Source organism: Protopterus annectens, chromosome 3.part0 (genome assembly GCF_019279795.1).
Source record: "Protopterus annectens isolate FY-2018-M chromosome 3.part0, PAN1.0, whole genome shotgun sequence".
Lineage (NCBI taxonomy): Eukaryota > Metazoa > Chordata > Ceratodontiformes > Protopteridae > Protopterus > Protopterus annectens.
The window spans coordinates 1,597,332,600-1,597,352,942 of NC_056731.1; the positions used below are offsets into that span (position 1 = coordinate 1,597,332,600).

General features: G+C 37.4%; 1 protein-coding gene across 1 annotated transcript in view; it reads left to right on the forward strand.

Annotated features, from left to right (window-relative positions):
* MATN2 (matrilin 2) overlaps positions 1–20,343 on the forward strand; it is a 658,816-nt gene that overhangs the window by 74,580 nt on the left and 563,893 nt on the right. The window lies entirely within an intron of this gene.

A 20,343-nucleotide genomic window follows, 5' to 3' on the forward strand; every position in this document is an offset into this window, starting at 1 on the left:
TATCAATTTAGCTTTAATATTATCAGGTAGAAGTTGAAGCCTAAGTCAATAATACCTTCTTATCACTGAACCAAAAATAGCAGCCCCAAAAGAGATATCTGCTGCATCATAACTACGTTTACAACTTGAGAGGAAGTACCTAGTAAGGAAAGAACAGAAGTTTTACACCGAGAGTTTAGAAAATCAGAAATAAGTTCACAGGCCTGAGAAAGAAGAGCCAACACATACCTAGACACATATTGGTTTCATAATTAATAGCCCTTAAAGCTAGGGTAGCAGAAGTGTAAACCCTCTTACCCAGCCTTTCCATAGATCTGCTGTCCTTATCAGAAGGCAATAACTTGGGTGAAGGAAGCAATTGAGATGGCTTATCAGAGGCTACAGACACTACAGAGGGGTCAGCAGCAGGACATTTGTATTTATTTATTTTATGTATTTGTTTATTACATTTGTTAACCATGAATAGTCTGACTGGGCCAGGTGCCCATTTTCAGTGGAGGCCTGGGGAGATGAGCTCCAAAAACAGTCAAATACTAACAAGTTATGCTTAAAACAAGGACATAGCAAATATAGACTTGGAAATAGGCCAAAGCAGTAAAATACTAACAAATAGTGCTAAAAACAGGAATTGTAGGTTGTACAGTCTTGAAAATAACAGTATACGTTATGTATACAGTGAAGTATTAACAGAGAAATGTATCCACCTTCAACTCCTCCCCTATCTCTTAGACAATAACCTATTAACCCCCACCCAGCATGGCTTCAGACCGCATCATAGCACTATGACTGCCCTCCTTTCCTTCCTTGAAACTGTGAATAAAGCTAGAGATTCTGGCCTCACTGTATCTACCATCCTTCTCGATCTCTCTAAGGCCTTCGACACTATCTCTCATAACCTACTCCTTACTAAACTAACTAACCTAAACCTCTCCCCCTCTTCCCTCAAATGGTTCACCAGCTATCTCTCAAGCAGGCAATAAGCTGTCATATGGAAAAAGGCCACCTCCTCTTTTCTTGCCACCCCCACTGGTGTCCCACAAGGTTCAATATTGGGCCCCCTACTTTTCAACATTTTCATTAATGACTTTTACCGCTCTATCCCTCATGCTAACATTATCCAATATGCAGATGATTCCACAATCATCTGTGCTGCCCCATCTATACCAATCCTCTTAAAACAAACTCAGGATGCTTTCTCTACCACAGAACTATGGATGAAAGACAATCATCTAGCACTCAATGCTGCTAAAACTAAACTTATGATATTTACCTCTTCTACAACCAAGACTTTCGACCGAAACTTATTCTCCATTACCAGCCAAAATACCACACCTCTTGAGCTGGTAACTGAAACCAAACTACTAGGAGTTCAAATAGATGACAGGCTCAAATTCAACTCCCATCTACTACTAAACATAAAAAAAACCCACCAAAAACTTGGCATGCTCTATCGACACAATCGATTCCTCACCTCTACTACTAAACTTACTCTTTCTACTTCCTTTCTCTTACCCTCCCTTCTCTACGGAGCCCCTCTTCTAACAAACCTACAGTCATCACTCAAAACCAAATTGTCCTCTTGTTACAATAAAATAGCCAGATTCGCTACTAGCAACAAATCCTCAACCCATCACTGTGAATCTCTTCACAAACTAAACTGGCTTGAACTTCCTAACTACCTCTCCTACACCCAGCTCACCTATGCTCATAAACTCATTTTCCAACCTTCCCTCTGTCCCTCTCTCTCCACTACCTTTAAAATGCATCACACACAAAGGCTTCTCAGATCTAACAATCAAAACCTTATAGAAGTGCACAGACCACTCCACCCCCCAGGACAATACCTCCTATCTCACTCTCTGGCACGCCTATGGAACTCCCCCCCCCCCCATTCGTACCACTTCTAGCCTCCCATCCTTTAAAAAATCACTCCACTCTTATCTAACTTCCACATGGGAATGCTCCTGCTCCCATCCCTCATAACTTACACTTACTTCTACACTGTTCCCTTCCTTCTCTCTAATCCCAGGTTACAAATTCTTGTTTCCTTCTCTTATATAACTCCCTACTAATATCCAGCAATTTTAACTTTGATTGAAACAATTTTTTTACCTATGTAGTCTTCATACATTTTATGTGTGTATATCAATTTAGTCTTGCTTCATTTGTAACCTATGTAATCTATGTTTGTTTAATTAACCTGTGTGTAAATCTGTATGTGGAGCTTTTCTCCCCAGGACTCCATTGAAAACGGGTTCTTCTGGCCCAATGGACTATCCTGGTTAAACAACTGCAAATAAAATAAAAATAAAATAAATAAAAATAACACCATTCCAGTTTCCTGCACTGTTATGAGCAATAGTTTATATGAACCTGTGTCCATTAGTGAAGCAGAGAGAAGTAGTAGATCAGGAAACAGATGAAGAGAGAAAGCTAGAAGCAGGATGGGAGATAGGTTGAGTTAGCCTGGAGTATGGCAGCAGCAAAGCCAATGACTAGCTAGGTAGTTATTTAGGAGTTGTTTGAACTCATGATAATGTGGATTTTTTGCAGTAGTTTGAGGAAGATCATTCCAAAGCTTGGTAATTTTGTAAGAATAGAGGGAGTCACCATGATAGTTGTGGGAGTGGGTAACCTTTAGCATTAGTCTGTCAGAGGAGCTGAGGAACCTGAGTTTGTAACTATGTTGGACTAAACTGGAAAGAGCAAGGCAGTTGCTGGGTTGCTGGACTATTTTGTGGACCATGGTAAGTTGATTGAGAGCTAAAAGATTAGGGAGTTCTAGACAGTTGAGCTGGGAGTGAACAGTACAGTGGTGAGTCCTGTGTGGGTGGTTAGTGGCAAATTTGGCAATTTTGTTGTAACAAGATTCTAGATTATTGAGGTCAGTCTTTTGTAGGTTTGTAAATATATGAGATCTGTAGAGGAGGGTAGAAAGCAGGTGTGACCGGGAAGTGGTCAGCCTGGCACTGTGAGTAAGGTATGGCTTGGCCCTACAGAGGGTGACAAGCTTGATGTGAACCTTTTTGACTGTCAAAGAAATATGAGATTCTCATCTATATTGACTCCTAGTAGTTTAGTCCGATTTGTGGGTTCTATCTTGGTTCCGTTTGAAGAGAATATTGAGAGAGGGGACTGGCATGATTTGGACTTTTTATTTCTTAAGACTATTAACTTAGTTTTATTTGAGTTTAGAATTAGTTAATGTTCAGAGAGGTACTTTTCTATGTCTTGGAAAGAAGTTTGAATTTTTAATTGAAGTTCTTGGGGTGAGGGGGTAGAGCAGATCAGTGTAGCATCATCAGCGTATTGGACAATGGATGCTATTTTAGTTGCTAAGTTGAGGTTGTTAGTGAATATGATAAAGAGGAGGGGGCCAAGTATAGAACTGGTACACCAACTGGGATGGGGAGTAGGGGAGAAGAGTGTTCTCCCATTTGGTAGCCTGCTGTTAATTGGAAAGATAGCTGTGGAATCAGGACAGGGGAGATGAGCTGAGGCCATAAGCTGAGAGTTTGTTGAGTAGTAGTTGATGGGAAATGGTGTCAAAGGCCTTCGATGTGTTGAGAAAGGTGGAAAAGACTAGTTGGTCTTCATTAAGGAGAAGATGAATGGTGTTAGTGAAAGTTATTAGGGCAGTACTAGTACTATGTTTAGGTCTAAAACCAAAAGTGATGAAAAAGGAAGAAGTGAGCAGAGAGTAGAACAAAAAGTGAATATCAAAGAAATGAGCAAGATGGAGGTGGGGAAATTATGTTTGTGGGTCAGATGCCTATTGTGTGTGTGTGTGTGTGTGTGTGTGTGTGTGTGTGTGTGTGTGTGTGTGTGTGTCTGTGAGAGACATAGAGAGAGAAGGAAGTAAAAGAAGTAAGAGTAGTTAGGTAAGATGGTTAGGGAAGGGGCACACAAACAATTACATGACAAACAAGACGGAGAAGTGAAGCTGCTGACGCAATGAGGAAGTGAGGGAGGCACAATGGAGTAGGAGACATCTGACAAAAAGAAAGAAGACAATGGTGATAGGGAAGCTTAGACAACAAACAGGGGTGGGCATAGATACAAAAGGGAGGGTAACACCAGTATGAGGGATGGGATAGGATGGGTTTGGACAGGTGCTATCTATGCTAGCCATGACCCAGAAGGAATTTACACACCACTCCAGGGTTCATTACCACTGGGCCATGGCTCAGAAGGTGGTGCCAGTACGGGTCAGGAACGCAACTCAATAAGCTGCAGGAGAAGATTCTCTAAATGGCAAACGTAGGCAACTATTCTCCGGCCAATAATCTCTCCCATGATGTCTGTGAGCTGCCAATGGGACACAAAGATGTCACCTATATTTGCCTGCTACTGGTGGATACAACAGTACCAACACCCAGTGTAGGGCTGGTTGGTCTGCCTGCTGCAGCTGCTGTTACAGGTGTGGGGCAGATTATGGCAGCCTGGAGTACAGCTGTTGTGGGTGTTCCTGGTGCCACCTGGGGACCAACAAGTCTTGCTAGAAGGATGTAGGTCTAAATACTACTGCATATATTTGTAAAATAATAGAAATAAGCAAAATAATAAACAAAACAAACACATGCAATACAAAGGGTAGCAAGAAAGAAGGTAGGAAAGAGAGAGAGAGAGATGTAGAGATATTATGAAAAACTGACGTTTAGATCTATCTTTACTATAATAACATTGCAAGTACTGTATTCAAAACAGCAACAGACACCCACACCAAATCTCCAGTGACTGCACAATATATATGCAACAGAGGGAAGTAAATCCACAACCATCATTATGTACAATCCAAAAGGCATAGTCCTAATGTGTTAAAGTATTTTTACAATGTGACTGAAGGCTGCATTCAAACACACAGTAATTTCATCAGATGAGGTAAATTGAGACAGTGGGTATGTGACAGAAATGTACGGTTTACTATCAAAATATCAAAGTTCATAAAAATGAATGTTCGATACTTTGAAAATGATGTCATACTTCATAGTAATTAGGTTAAAATGTCGAATCTGTTGATCTAATTCAACAGATTCGACATTTATATCGAATATCGACAGTGATGGCAGAGTAGGTGTAAATGCAAGTTAAACACCTACACTGTCATTCACATTTTAGTGGGGGGGAGGCAAGCCCCCTGTGCTCATCTGTGGGAGGCTGTGCCCCCCACCACACACACACCCTGTAAATTAAATATTCTAACTCCAAGATCCCACTACAGTGAGGAAAGGGATACATTCCCAATCCATGCTGTACCGTGATGCATAACATCTCATTCATATCAACGATTGAGTGTGAGTTGGTGTTCTGAGAGCTAGTTTTCTATATCTAAGAGGGATTTTTAGGTTCTTTGAAGGAGTTCTGGAAGGGATACAGCTGAGCAAATGAGGATGGAGTCAGTGGTATATTGTACAATGGTGGCTAGATGAGTGTCAGAGCAAAGGTTGTTGGTGAAAATGTTGAAGAGCAATGGACCAAGTACTGATCCTTGTGGCACATCAATTGAGATGGGCAGTAGGATAAAGAGTTCATTTTACCACTTGACAGCTTTTTTTAGGTACTGATACAGATGGTATTGTTAGTGGAGTTTGGCTGTTGTGTTTTACAAGGGATAGTACTGAGTTGATGAAGTATTGGTTAAATTGTAAAGCTATACTATCTATAGTATTTGTAGTGTTAAGATATGGTGTAGTGGATTGACCAGGATTAAGTAGTTGTTTTATGGCTCTCCAAAATTTTGGGGGATTGTTTTGGTGATTTTGTTGGATTGTGGTGTAATAGTTCTTTTTGTCATTTTGGATTAGTTTTTTTTTTTTTTGCACGGTTTCTTAATTGTCAATAAGTGTTAAGGGAGGTTTGGTTTTTGGTCACTTGATATTGAGACTAGGTTTTGTCTCTCTGCTTGTGGAGTTGCTTGGTGTCCTTTGTTAGCCATGGCAATCATTTTTATATGACACAGACCTTCCTAAACAGTGCCTGACTGTTTAGAATATCGAGGAAAGTATTATTAAAGTATTCAGCTGCAGAGTCAAGGTGGAGGTGATTTAGAGAGGTCCAGGTACATTGTTTTAGGAGTGATTTAAAAGTTTCAGGGGAGAAATTTCTTTTGTTGTGTCCATATTTTAATATGTTGTTTTTTGTGGGTTAATTATGTGCCTAATTAGGTAGGTGGGTCGATGGTCACTGAAACTATCTGGGAGGCAATCAGCGAGGTGACCAAGACATGGCCTGTTTGTTAATATCCAGTGACAGTGACAAAAGCATTGGATATGGATATGTCTACTGTGGCAGTGTAGTTAGATTTGATGAAGGCTTTTGATGGTATAACCCACCCTGTTATGCTAGATGCTATGTATAAGCACAAGGTTAATCCACATATTATTTGCAGATTATGCTAACTGGCTGAGTGGAAGACTGCAAAGAGTAAGAATTGAAATTTTTTTATCAGAATGGCTAGAAGTGAATAAAGGTGTTCCCCAGGGTCCAGTACTTGGACAAATGTTGTTTAATATATTTTTTTCATTAATTTCCATAACCTCTAAAGTTATGGCTTATAGGGTTGGCATACTAGTTAAGGTGTTTAACTTACAGATACATGGTATAGGGTTTGATTCTCAAATGGGGTAATTGGCTAGGCTTAAAATGTCCCACAAGGGCAGTTAGCTTAGTACTAATCTATGGATGGCTAAGTATGTGTATGATGTTAAAATTGGATACATAGTTATATCATCTCATGATATTGATCCTTTTTATCATTATTTGTGCCAAGTGGCTGAATGATTAACTCAAACTGGATTAAAAGTTAATAATGACAAATGTGATGTTCTTTACTTTGGGAAACCTAAGGTTGAACTAAACATAAATTTAGGATTAAATTGGTTACTGAATTTTTCTGAATACAAGGACTTAAAAATGACTGTTTGCTGTAACTTTAGATTCAGGTCCAATGTCTTAAAAAAGTTAAAGTTAAGGTATTAAAAGTAACTGGTTAATTCTTAAGAATTTTGCCACAGAAACCTAATAATGTCTTTTGAGATTATTTATAACATATGTTTGTCCTATTATTGAGCACAAGATGCTGTTTTGTTAATATAATAAGGGAGATTTCCTACTTTTGGAGGATATACAATGAAAAATTACTTGACAATTACAGAGTGTAGAGAAATGTCATATCAATTGAAACTGGTAAGTCTGGGTCTCTTTACAATTAGTTATAAGTATTTGAGAGGAAAACTTTGTTTGGCTTATCAAGGACATTGAAGTGAAGAATATCATACTTTATTAAATCCTGAATGTGTGAATACAAGTACAGCAACTGGTGGAACATGTCATACGTATAAAATTGAGAAGATAAGGACATCACTAAGAACAAGTTATTTAAAGCAGTCATTACTACAATTGTAGAATAAAGTTCTACTGTTTGTTTGTTTCTTTCGTCTTTTCCCGGTTAGGGGTCGCCACAGTGGAACTCCAGTCCGCTAATGATTGGCAGTAGATTTTTACATGCTGGCTTGCCGGGCCTAACGCACAACCTTCAATGAAGGAACGCCCATTCACGCATGTCGACACAGAAGACGCTCTAACTGAGAATCGAACGGGCAACGTCTAACTGTGAGGTGTCGACGCTACCACACCACCACCACCGCAGTATAGAATAAAGTTCCACTGTATATTTGTTAATCTTCTTCTTTGAAAGTTCTAAAAAAACAGTTAGATACATGGATGGGCTGTAGAGTACATATATCTATTGTGGAGTCTGCATTCTGTCAAGTAAATTTTCATTGTATACCCTCCAAAACTAGGAAATATCCCTTATTATATGAAAAAAACTATTGAACTTGATCTTTAAAGATGAATATGGTGGTCTACTGATTTAGATAAGGGTCTTATAGATCAGATTGTCTGGTATTGTTTATAATGTAGCAAGTAAATGGCCTATCTTATGTTTGATATTTTTATAATAGGTTGCAGTAAATCCATCTTGTCCAAGTGCCTTCAAAGCCATGCCATATCCAATTTTTCTCTGAATTCTAGTGAAAATGTAGGGGTCCTTAAAGGATTTATATAGCTGAAAATAGATTCCTGTATGATAGCCAAGTTTATATTTGAGTAAATAAGTCTGTAAATTTCTTGAACAGAATAAGGGTCTATAAGTGCTCTTCTTTCTTAATTTGATAATATTTTCTAGGTGTTTAGAGGCTGTTTGTTCTGGAGCATATTTTGTTCATCGCATGACAGGTGGGTAGAGTGGATAACCATCAGTTCAGCTTAAGAATGCCTGATAATTTCAGGTTTGCTTCTTTCAAACTGAACTTATATTCTACCACAAGAAGTCTAATTTTGTCATCAAAGTCTGAGCTCACTCCTTTATGTACTGTATTTTTGAATTAACTAAAGCTGATTAAATCCAACCTTATCATGGATTTGTGCTCAGCCCATCAAAATTCACAGTGTATTTCGTCATCCAGAGTATTAGTCAGAAATAAGTTGAGGGTCTCCTCTATAGCATACTGGATCTGTACACCATGTCGTAGCATTTCTCTCAGACACCAATTCAGTTAAAAGATTGTTTTGGACCTATATTGATAATGTATGACTATAAGGGAATGATTAAAAAAAGAGCATAACTGTAATCAGATCTATTTATGTCCAGTATCTGTTTGATTAAATGCAAGAAAGAAGTCAGATTATAGGCACACTTAATAGACTGCTGAATAGAAAGAAATTTTATACTGTTGAGCCAGTATAGATCACATAAATTATATGCCTCCATGATCTCCTTCAGAACCTCTGAGCTCAGGTATCATCCTGACTTGACTTGGATTAAATATATGCAACTTTGATATGAGGATCATATTCCATTTCCTTGTCATTGCATGTATGTGGTTGGTAATGGACTTCAGGCAGCTGTTGATGACAGGGTGCATAGAACAAAGTGACTAGAATTAGTTTTGAAAACCAAGGTGAATAACCTTCTATAAACATGAATCTTCTCTATTTACCACACATGACTTTTTAGATGAGTATTGAATACTTTTCTGAGCATGATCACTACCCTTAAGGTGTTGTCACTGTTTCCCGGGGTGAACATATGAGTGACCTATCTTTGCTAGCATTTTTGAAAATATTTGACTTAATATTCCAAAAACATGCTTCTGGGGCATTTCTCTCTGGGCTTCCATTGAAAATAGCTACTGTCCTAGCTGGACTTTCCCAGCCAGCAAATGTTAAATAAATAAAAAAATAAATAAATGTGAACTTGCTGGATACAGACAATGTCAAATTTCAGTTTATATAGAAGATGCCACAATAGTTTTCTTTTTAATGGCAAGTGGGAGTCAGTTAGATTTCGAGAAATAAATTTAAACTCCTTCCCCATTCACAGACAATATGAGACTTAGAAATAAGTGTAGCTTTTGGTTAGATGATAGGAATACCAAATTGCCTAGAAATTACCTAAGAAAGACCACTAATTCAAAAGAATCTGGAATAAATGTGCACACATTTTTTCTTAGGTAACAGTAATGTCTTGTCTTATCTGATTTACACACACACACACACACACACACACACACACACACACACACACACACACACACACACACACACACACACACACACACACACACACACACAAAATATCATAGTTGTGAACTTGATAAATCTCCCTTCAAGGAAGGCACATTCCCACCAGATGATCTAGATGTAATCCTAATTATTAACACCCTGGAGGCCATAATTAGGTATCTGTATAACTACACATAAAAAGGCATAATAAGAAAAAAGACACCAATAAAAATATAAATTGGAACTACTCACTATTGTATTATATACAGTCCTAAATGGCTTCACTGAAAAAGTAAAACATGCACACTGTAACAACACCAACTGCCATATACTGAGCAAGATAAAGAATTCAGTTCCAGTGGTTTAGTTACATATAACTAACAATCCTGGAGCAAATGCATGATTAACAATCTTAAAATGATTACAGCCAAGAAGACACCAATCCACTGCAACCAAACCATGAGGCTATCCAGAGGCATCATGTTACTGAAATAATCAGTCTGGGTAAATCACTACAGCGATAACTAAGCTGTAATTCCTAATTGTGCAGTTGCGATAGCAGATGCCAACAAAACAATGCAGAGGACATTTGAACTAAGCACCCTGTGAGAGGATTCTGTAGTGTGTAACATTAAAGTTGTTTTATTAACTGTCACTTTTCTTTTGCCTACTAAATACCTTGTCTTTCAACTTCTTGGAAGCTACTTTCTCAGGTACTTTTCCTAATGTTGCTATTGCCTCTTAATTAATTTTGCACACTTGCAATATGTCTTTTTCATGCAATGCATGTTTACAAGTGTGGTTTTGTTTCCAATTTATCCTGTTGGGTGGGTTTGGTATAATGGTCATGATCTTTGCCTAACAGATGGAAGATACATGGTTTGATTCTGACTCCGGTTTATTGGCTAGTCTTAAAATGGCCCTAAAGGGCAGTTAGCCTAGTATTCATCTGTGAACATGTGCTGCTATAAACAATACTGCTTCTTTCAAATTTAGCCAATTAATGTGTTAAATAGAAAGTTGTGCCCTATCTGACCACATTATAATAACTTCAACTCAGTCTTAAAACATGACTTAAAAATACATTCATACTGACATATTTGCAGACTAGTTGTAGCAATGTTATTGATAGGCATTGCACATAAACTAAACACTTTACATTACTATTGCCTGAGCTCTCACATATTTTGTAACAAAAAGATAGGTATAGATATTTAAATGATTGCTGCTGTGAACAGGAAAAACAAAACATGCAATTTAACAAGATAGTAAAATAAAAGAGAGTTGAACTTGGCTGGATAGAATTAAGGTCTCATATTTTATCACTGGATAATAATTTATACTTATAACTTGAATTCTTAGACTAATTTGTAAGCTGGTGATGGGTGAGTAGATGAAACTAGTTAGACATGGATAGTCTATAATTCAAGTTAAGGCTATGTTACAGCCTTTCTAGGTCATAATCTTGTTCATCAGACAATTTCCAGTTGCATCTGAAGTACTGCTTAGTTCTAGACTAGCTCATTATAAAACTGAATTTTTGCTGATCTATATTTCAAAATGTTTTATGGAATTGTTAATCAAAGCTGAGAAATGTGATTGGTCAGAAGATGTTTTCACCAATACCAGTACACCAGCACAATGTCTTATTTAAATTGGAATTTTACATAAAAAGACAAAGTATGTCTCCTACAAATCCATCAAATGAAAGTAGAAAATGTCTTCCTAATGTATATAGTTGTAAAATACAATTGTAAAAGTGGTAGGTGGCTTTTCTGGCATCCTGTACAGCTCCCTGATCCAGCTTTACTTTCACCTTGAAGTTAAGGAAGAAAAAACAAGACCTTCCCTTCACCTTGACCAAGAATACAGTATCATACATTACTGAATGCATCTATTGCATCAACCAAACATGGAGCGCTATAAGCTTAAGCCCTGACCCCAAACGCAATATTTACTGCTTGATTGTCATCTGCCAATTGGTTTTATTTCATCTTATCAATTGTATAGAGCAATGCTTTGCTTTAAATCCTTCAAAACCCTATTATGTATTATGTGTTAGGTTACAAAATCATAAAAATGGCTTCCTAATGAAAGTGCATCCGTTTTATGATCAGCACTTGTAAGGCTCATCACAAAAAATTGCAAACACTCAAATGTGAGTAATAGTCATGGTTAGAAAAATCTCTGCAGAAGCATATTTGCCGAGGGGCCAACATCCCCTGTACCTTTGCTTCTTACATATACCAACTTTGAGATGTATGTTGCATAAAAGAGAAATCTCCAAGATACTACAGTCTCAGTCTTTAAATGCAAATCTTGATATTCAATCATTTGTGAACTCACGTAAGAGTGTCAATCACTAATGTGTCAAATACTAGCCTGGCACCCCATAATTGTTGTTCTAGCTGCAAGTAGAGGCCGTTTTTGTTAGAGCTTCACAATGACTAATATTTATTGAGTTTTCACAAATACTTATGTTAAAGGTAATACTCTTCTGAAAGGGTTCCATATGGAAAGTAACCTGACTCTTCAAGTGCTTAAATTCATCAGGTCAGTGGCTGGAACCTTGTAGTATATTTTAAGGTGAGATCACATAGCCTGCAAGTTTGTGTAACCTTATGTACCTACATTTATATATTTATACATACATACATATACACATACACAAATATATATATATCTACAGTGGATATAAAAAGTGTACACACCCCTGTTAAAATGCCAAGTTTTTGTGATATAAAAAATGAGACCACAATAAATCATTTCAAAACTTTTCCCACCTTTAATGTGACCTATAACCTGTACAGTTCAATTGAAAAACAAACAAATCTATTAAGGGGAAAATTATAAAAAATAAAAAAAATGTACAATAAGCTGGTTGCTAAGTGTGCACACCCTTAAACTAATACTTTGTTGAAGCACCTTTTGTTCTGTTTAATTACAGCATTCATTCTTCTTGGGTACACACCTGCCATCAATTAAAGAGACTCTGATTAACCCCAATTAAAGTTCAGCTGTCCTAGTAGAATTTTTCTGACATTTACTCAGTTGCCTACTACAGCAAAAGCCATGGTTCGCAGAGACCTTACAAAGCATCAAAGGGATCCCATTGTTGAAATTTATCAGTCAGGAGAAGGGTACAAAAACATTTCCACAGCATTTGATACACCATGGAACACAGTGAAGACAGTCATCAAAAAGTGGAGAAAATATGGGACAACAGTGACGTTGGAAAGAACTGGACATCCCTCCAAAATTGATGAAAAGACAAGATTAAAACTGGTCAGGGAGGCTGCCAAGAGACCTACAGCAACACTGAAGGAGCTGCAGGAATTTTTGGCAAGTACTGGTTGTGTCAACAATCTCCTGTATTCTCCATATGTCTGGACTATGGGGTATGGGTGGCAAGACGGAAGCCTTTTCTTACATAGAAAAACATCCAGGCCTGGCTAAAATTTGCAAAACAATACATGAAGGACTCCCAAAAGCATGTGGGAAAATGTGTTATGGTCTGATGAGACCAAGGTTGAACTTTTTGGCCACAATTCCAAAAGGTACGTTTGGCGCAAAAACAACACTTCACATCACCAAAAGTGGTGAAGCATAGTGGTGGCAGTATCATGTTTTGGGGTTACTTTTCTTCAGCTAGAACTGCGGCTTTAGTTAAGGTGGAGAGAATTATGAACAGTTCCAAATACCAGTCACTTTTGGCCCAAAACCTACAGGCATCTGCTAGAAAGATAAAGATGAAGAGGAATTTCACCTTTCAACACAACAATGACCCCAAGCATACATCCAAATCAACAAAAGAATGGCGTCACCAGAAGAAAATTAAAGTATTGGAATGGCCCAGCCAGAGCCAAGACCTAAATCCAATAGAAAATCTGTGGGGTGATTTGAAGAGGGCTTTGCACAAGAGATGCCTTTGCAATCTGACAGATTTGGATCACTTTTGCAGGGAAGAGTGGGCAAATATTGACAAGTCAAGATGTGCCATGCTGATAGACTCCTACCCAAGAAGACTGAATGCTGTAATTAAATAAAAATGTGCTTTAACAAAGTATTAGTTTAAGAGTGTGCACACTTATGCAGCCAGCTTATTGCACATTTTTTATTTTTTATATTTTTCCCCTAACAGATTTGCTTGTTTTTCAACTGAATTGTACAGGTTATAAGTCACATTAAAGGTGGGAAAAACTTTGAAATGATTTATTCTGGTCTCATTATTTATATCACAAAAACCTGGCATTTTAACAGGGGTGTGTACACTTTTTATATCCATTGTATGTATGTATATATGTATATATATATATATATATATATATATATATATATATATATATATATATATATATATATATATATGTATATATAGGTGTACCGATATTGATTGAAGCACTCAAATCCTAATGTTTACAAACTCAACACCAAAAGATCAATTTTGCAAATGGTGACACATTACTATGCATGTGCCAGTCAACAATCTCGGCACATGCAAAAACTTACACAACAAAAATAGTTTATAAAATATATTTTTTTAGCAGGGGGTAAGCACCCTCCCCCTGCACCCCCCCCATACCCTGCTAATTATATATACTAACTCTGAGATCACATAATCTTGGGGAAAGGTATATTTCCCCACCCCAAGAATTGCACAGTCTTCCACACCTGTCGATCATCTGTTTATTTGATCAAATTTTGCTGGCTAAAGAGATGTCTACCAAAGGTAGAGTTGACCACCTACAGTGCACCCACATACATACAGATAAATGGATAAATATGGTTACAGTTCACGGTGTTAAATGCTAACTTTGTTGACAAGAGTGTACTGCTGTCCTTTTTTATCAAAGACACTCTTTATCAAGTGTAGAATTTAACAAAAGGGGGAATGTCAAATATTCCTTTGTTGTATGGGATGTGTTTTTGGTTCCAGTTAAGTGGTTGTGTGTTAATGTCAGAACTTTCAGATATATCAACAGTTTTAGCATTAGGGTAGTGAATGTATGCATTTAAGTGTTTGTGGGTTAGGGTTAGAGTAAGTGCTAGGTTAGAAAACAGGTTTTAATTACTCTTTGCTAACCTGCGTAGAGTACTGATCATAGAGTGACGAATTTCTGGCTCAGCCCTGGTTATGTTCAATTCAGTAGCAACAAAAATATTTTAAGTTAAAGGATAAAGATTAAACAGAAGAAAACGTTATCCCCTGCATCACCTTACGTGTGTTTGTGTGTGTGTGTATGTGTGTGTGTGTGTGTGTGTGTGTGTGTGTGTGTGTGTGTGTGTGTGTGTGTGTGTGTGTGTGTGTGTGTGTGTGTGTGTGTGTGTGTGTGTGTGTGTGTGTTCATGTACAGGAAGTGAGTGTTTTGTGTAGTGGTACTATTCGGTAAAGAGTTTTTGTAGGGCTGGGGTTAGGGGCAGGGTTAGAATTAGGGTTAGCACACGTGAGTTAGGTGGGATAAAGGATTCCTGCATTTAGTCTTTACTCTTTTATTTAAAACATTTTTGTTGCTATTGAATTGAGTGTAATTGATTGAATTCAATTAGCCCCAGCTGGATTTTTCCTGGTTATCAAACAACAAACAAACAAATAACAAGAAAACTGATGAATAGTTTATAAACTGCATCCAGAATACTTTCATACTGAAACTATAAACTCACTTTACCCCCTCTGCTTTTGTTGTCTCTTACACATATACCAGTTCCTTAAAAAGTGCTTCTGTGTTTGCATTTGTTCATCAGTCTTACTTTCAGATCTCATTATTTTACCACTATTTACTTAATTCCTTAAGTCTGATATACAGTTATGTGTGTATCTTAGGCCTTTGGTTTGTAAGTCAATATTTGCCACATATGGACATCAGTTATCTGACTGCACCTTTTTGTCTTTCTATTCTTTTCAGTGGACAAATCAATACATTCTAGCCCCTTAGAATTACACTCCACTTATACAGTCACTGTCTGCTTCATCATCAGTTTATAAGTATGCATCCAAGTGATCTTAGGTCACCCTTAAAAAGATTCATCGACGTCTCGTGGGCTTGCCATACAACCAGAACTTTCTTCTCTTTATTGATATCCTCATTATCTGACTTTTGTACATCACTCAAGCACTCACAATTCTTTGCTGGTATTGCTAACTCTTCTGTACTCTCTGGGTCTTGGTTCTGCTAATGAAATAATGTCTTTGTTTCATTGTCCACCATATATGGTTCTTGATGCTCACTGTCATAATTTTGGGATTCATCCCTGACATCTACTGCCCATTTGTGTTTTTTTCTTTTCATTTGTTTCTAGCAGCGGAAGCAATAGGTGAACGCAGCTGGTTTGCATGCCTCATTCTCTGCTTTTGTCGGTATGTTTGTTTTTTGCTGTTTGATGACCTTTCTCATGGCTGTTTTGCCTGCCTTTCCAACCTGCAAAAATATTGAGTCTTCTGATGTGGGTAGAGTAAAGCAGCCTTCTGCTCTGTTATACTAAGACAGACTGCAGACGATGGTATCATATCCAATATGGCTCAGTTTATCTCTATTATATGCCATCTTTCTCTGATAAAGCTCCACAGAGAAGTCAGGCACAATTTTTATTTGTTAGTTTTCCACCTGTAGTTTTCTTTTCTTTTTGGCTTCATCTAGAATCAATTATTTTGGTTTGAGTTTATAAAACTTGTGGTGCACGTGCCTTGCATTGCCCCTACTATTCTCAGCCATCCATAGTAGGCAGTCTATCCACCTGCAGGTTTAATTCTTGGGGCACTTCCAGTGCACGTTTCAGATTTTCTTTGACTCACTTTTGCAAATCATACTTTACTACAACCTCTGAGATTCTTTGAACAAGAACAGTTTATATTCTTGATCTGTTTTCCATTTAATCTATTTTTCTTCTTGACCTTTTTGCCTGATCTTCTGTTTTATATACATATTATCAGTTATCATAGTTTATGTGTCTCTACTATATCTTTCCATATATTTATACCTCCTCATATATCTTAAGAAGAGAAAGCCTGCTTCTCAGCCCTTTTCCTTATGCTTCTGGAATCCTATCGCATCTAAATCACTTCTTAAATAATGATACACTTTTCCAACCACACTATGTCTATGCAATTTATTCTGCAAAGTTTTCTTTGAGTCAGTCAGGATACATTCATTCAGGCAATGTCAGAATGAATTAAATTATCAGGAGGAGGATGATGGCAGCCACACCACAGTGAGTAACAACCATGGAATGATACACAGTAGGAGATGAATCCCCTGAGCTGGACCTTCACATCTGTTCTGAAACTGATAACAAAAAATGCTTCTTTGCTAAATAGAATTGGTTTCTGAATTTTGGAGGGCTGCTACAATGACCCAGCATGTACTATATATTTAAAAGACTCTAATTAGCTTTTTGGGACTTTAAATGCAAGGACTTATTTAAATGTATCCACATACTAGAATAAGGTATTTACCATATAAGATTTAAGACTTGGTCTCAAGGAACTACTTGGAGACTATCCAAACAGGAATTAGTTTCAAGAACCTTCATCTTGTTTTCAATTAATTCAGTTAACTTACCCCTTAAGTCATTCTTTTTCACTATTGTTTTGCAGTTAGTTGTTCTAAGTATCAAATGCTAAGTGTTGGCTAAGGATAACTGTTCTAGTCCCAGAGTCCACTATTTTGAATGAATGCCATATGTGAACTTGAGGTTAGATGTTTGAGTAGTGGAAGATAGAATCTTGCATCATCGCAACCCTGTCGTTACAAATGGATTTAGGGCTGCATTTTATGCAAACCACCCAAGGTACTGCCACATGGTCATCAGCTACTGTTATCCGAGTAGCCATTGCCTGAAAGAAAAAGAATATAATCTGTGTTACTGAATTGGCAAATTGGAAATGAGTTTCTAGTGTAAATAAATGTACCCTATGCACTAGACTGAGTTATAAATCCTGAAACTGCCCATGACGAAAGACTTGAAAATGAGCTAAGGGTGAATCAACAAATTTAGAAATAAAGAAGCAGGGTATAGGGTCAAAAAACACGAAAACAAGAAGAAAAAGACCCATGAGAAGACTAAAATCAAAAGGATATTAGGAAAACAGAAGAGAAAGAGAGATGGCAATGAAAGATGAGCTATAGGTTCATAGGTTCATAGGTTCATACTAGGCTATCTGCCCAAGGGCATTTATAAGCCTTTAGTTTGAATAAAAACTATGCCTATCATTTTGCTGTGCCTCTGTCAAGCATATCTCTGCGATCTCCCATCCGTTGGTCAAGATTCCTCTTGAACAAGGCCAGCGAGGTGCTCTGCCTCACATGTACCGGGATTTTGTTCCACAGCATAGGAGTCTCTGGGTGATGAATCTGTCCCTCCAGCACGTTCTATTTATAACCGTCAAGGTTTGAAGCATATTCATCAAATCTGGTTTGACATGGCCTTATATGTCAGGCACAGGTCACTCTGAGCAAAGCGGTATGAGACTGAATAGAGCTGGAGTTCTTTCAGTCGGGCAGCATAAGACATATTTTGAGACCCTTTATCCTTTGTGGTGAGAACTTTGGGGCCTTTCAAGCTGCAGCAGGTGTCTGGTCAGATACATTCGACATTGTACTCAATCATAGGTCTAATAAGTGATGAGTACAGGGGACAATGACCTCCCTTGATCTAGATGTGATCCCTTCATGATCAGGTGGGTGATATAGAAGGTTTTCCTAACTACTTGGCTACTGTCAACCTGGGTCCCAGATCTCTGATGACTTTTTCTGTGCTCAGTGGATTCCACCCTATGGTAGCTAGGGGGTAGCCTTGTTTTTCCCAAAGGGTATGACTATGCATTTTGGCAGGCCATGGCTCTGGCACCAGTTATCAGTCATCTGCGGACACCACTTGTGACAGGCTTTGAGTCTGACATGGCTCCAGCAACTCTGACCGGCTGTATGGACTGCCTTTCCCTCATCAATGGGCAGTGACAATAGACAGCTAAGCAAAAAAAGGAAGATGGAAAATAGCTGTGCTACAGGGATTTTTCAGAGCTTCCTTATTTTAAATCCACACGTTCTGTGACAGATCGGACCTAACATGTATTACATTTTAGAAAGTTACATTTTTTATTAAAGTACCAAACATTCAGGATTTACTCATCAAGCTACAAAAAGTGACACTCGTAGTATTTTAAGGAAGTCAGATGTAATTAGCTACAGTTTTCATATGGACAATACCACAAAATAAATGGGGATGATAGTCCATAAAAGGTCTACAGGGTTAGCCATTAGTATAGCAATATCTGGGTGAATCTCTTGGATATCAGGATCTGTGACAGGTGCAGATTGATGAGCTTTAGCTAGGTGTGGTTGATGGTTCCTTTTGTAAAGAATTCACATTGGTGTTTGCAAATACCCTCTGATGATCAGTCATGAGTACCTTAACATGTCTGAAATGTTATCAGTTAAAAAATTCTATTGAAAAACAGAGCATGATAACCTCCGATCAGAGTAGGTAAAAACTTATTTAACTATATGGATAAGCGCTTTGTGATCTACAGACTCAGAAAGGCTAGGTCTCATATTTATACAAGGGTACAAGGGGGATAAATGGACCCTGGAGGTGGACTTCTATTAGCTGAAGAGCCATTGTGTTAGACTGAATGTTGTGTTTACCTTCATTTGCATATGATTCCTGATTTATCCATGGTCTGAGTCCAGATTAAGTTAGTCCACCTGGTCTGGTTTGCTTTCCCCTTCCATTTTTAGATGGCACAGAGAACCGGCATTTCTTTTACAACTTACTTAAAAATGTAAAATTAAAAAAGAGGACTAATATAACAATAAAAATAGATTAGTAAATTCCCTGAAAGGCTTTAAACATTAGTTAAAAAACATTTTTGATTAAAGGAGAACTCTGCCCAAATGTCAAGTATTTTCTTTTCATAAAGTGATTTTTCTTCCCTATAATCCAACACTAAACATGTCACATACAGAAAAAAAACATAATTTAATAATTATTCCATTTGTTTTATGTCTGAACATATTTTGTTTGCCTTTTTTTTCCTGCATTTGTCTTCTTATCTGTTACATCATAAAGGCTACTAAGAGTGGCAGAATAATTTTAGGTCATTTATTCAAGCTACAGAGTCAATAAGACATCAATAGCTAAGCAAAAGCAAGGCTTTCAGATGAAGTTAACACCACATAGTTTTTTTTTATTATTACAAATTATTGTCTTTACCTTTAACTAACTCTAAGTACCACAAAGAAAGAAAATATTTTCATCATATTCTTATTTTCTATCATTTTTTTGATTTTGCATTTAGTACATGTTTCGTCTGATGTTTTGTTACAGCATTTTTGCAATGCAAACTTTTGTTTAGACAAGTCAGTAAACTGGGGAAGGAAGATTAACATCAAAGATTCTAATTCTACCTAGAATATTAAAAAATGTGAATAGAACACAAACTGTCTCAGCCCAAGTAACACGTTTAATTGTAGGTGTCAGATTTCCCACACTTGAACACTTAAATATAGTTGTTACTTTGGAAAGAACAATTAACTCAGCTACATTTTCAAGCCTGTTATTCAAACATTCCTTAAAATTCTGTATCAGAGACAGTCACTAATGAAAATCAAAGGAAACAAAGTAATTAAAATGCAGATTGATGCTGACAGTCAAAAGTAGGCAGTCACAGCACTGTTGTAAGCTGATGAAAGAGAAAACCAAAGTAAAAGGTCATAAAAGTAAATAAATCATCATAGGGCTTTCTCTCTCTGTCCCTCTAAAATGACAACAGGAACATGA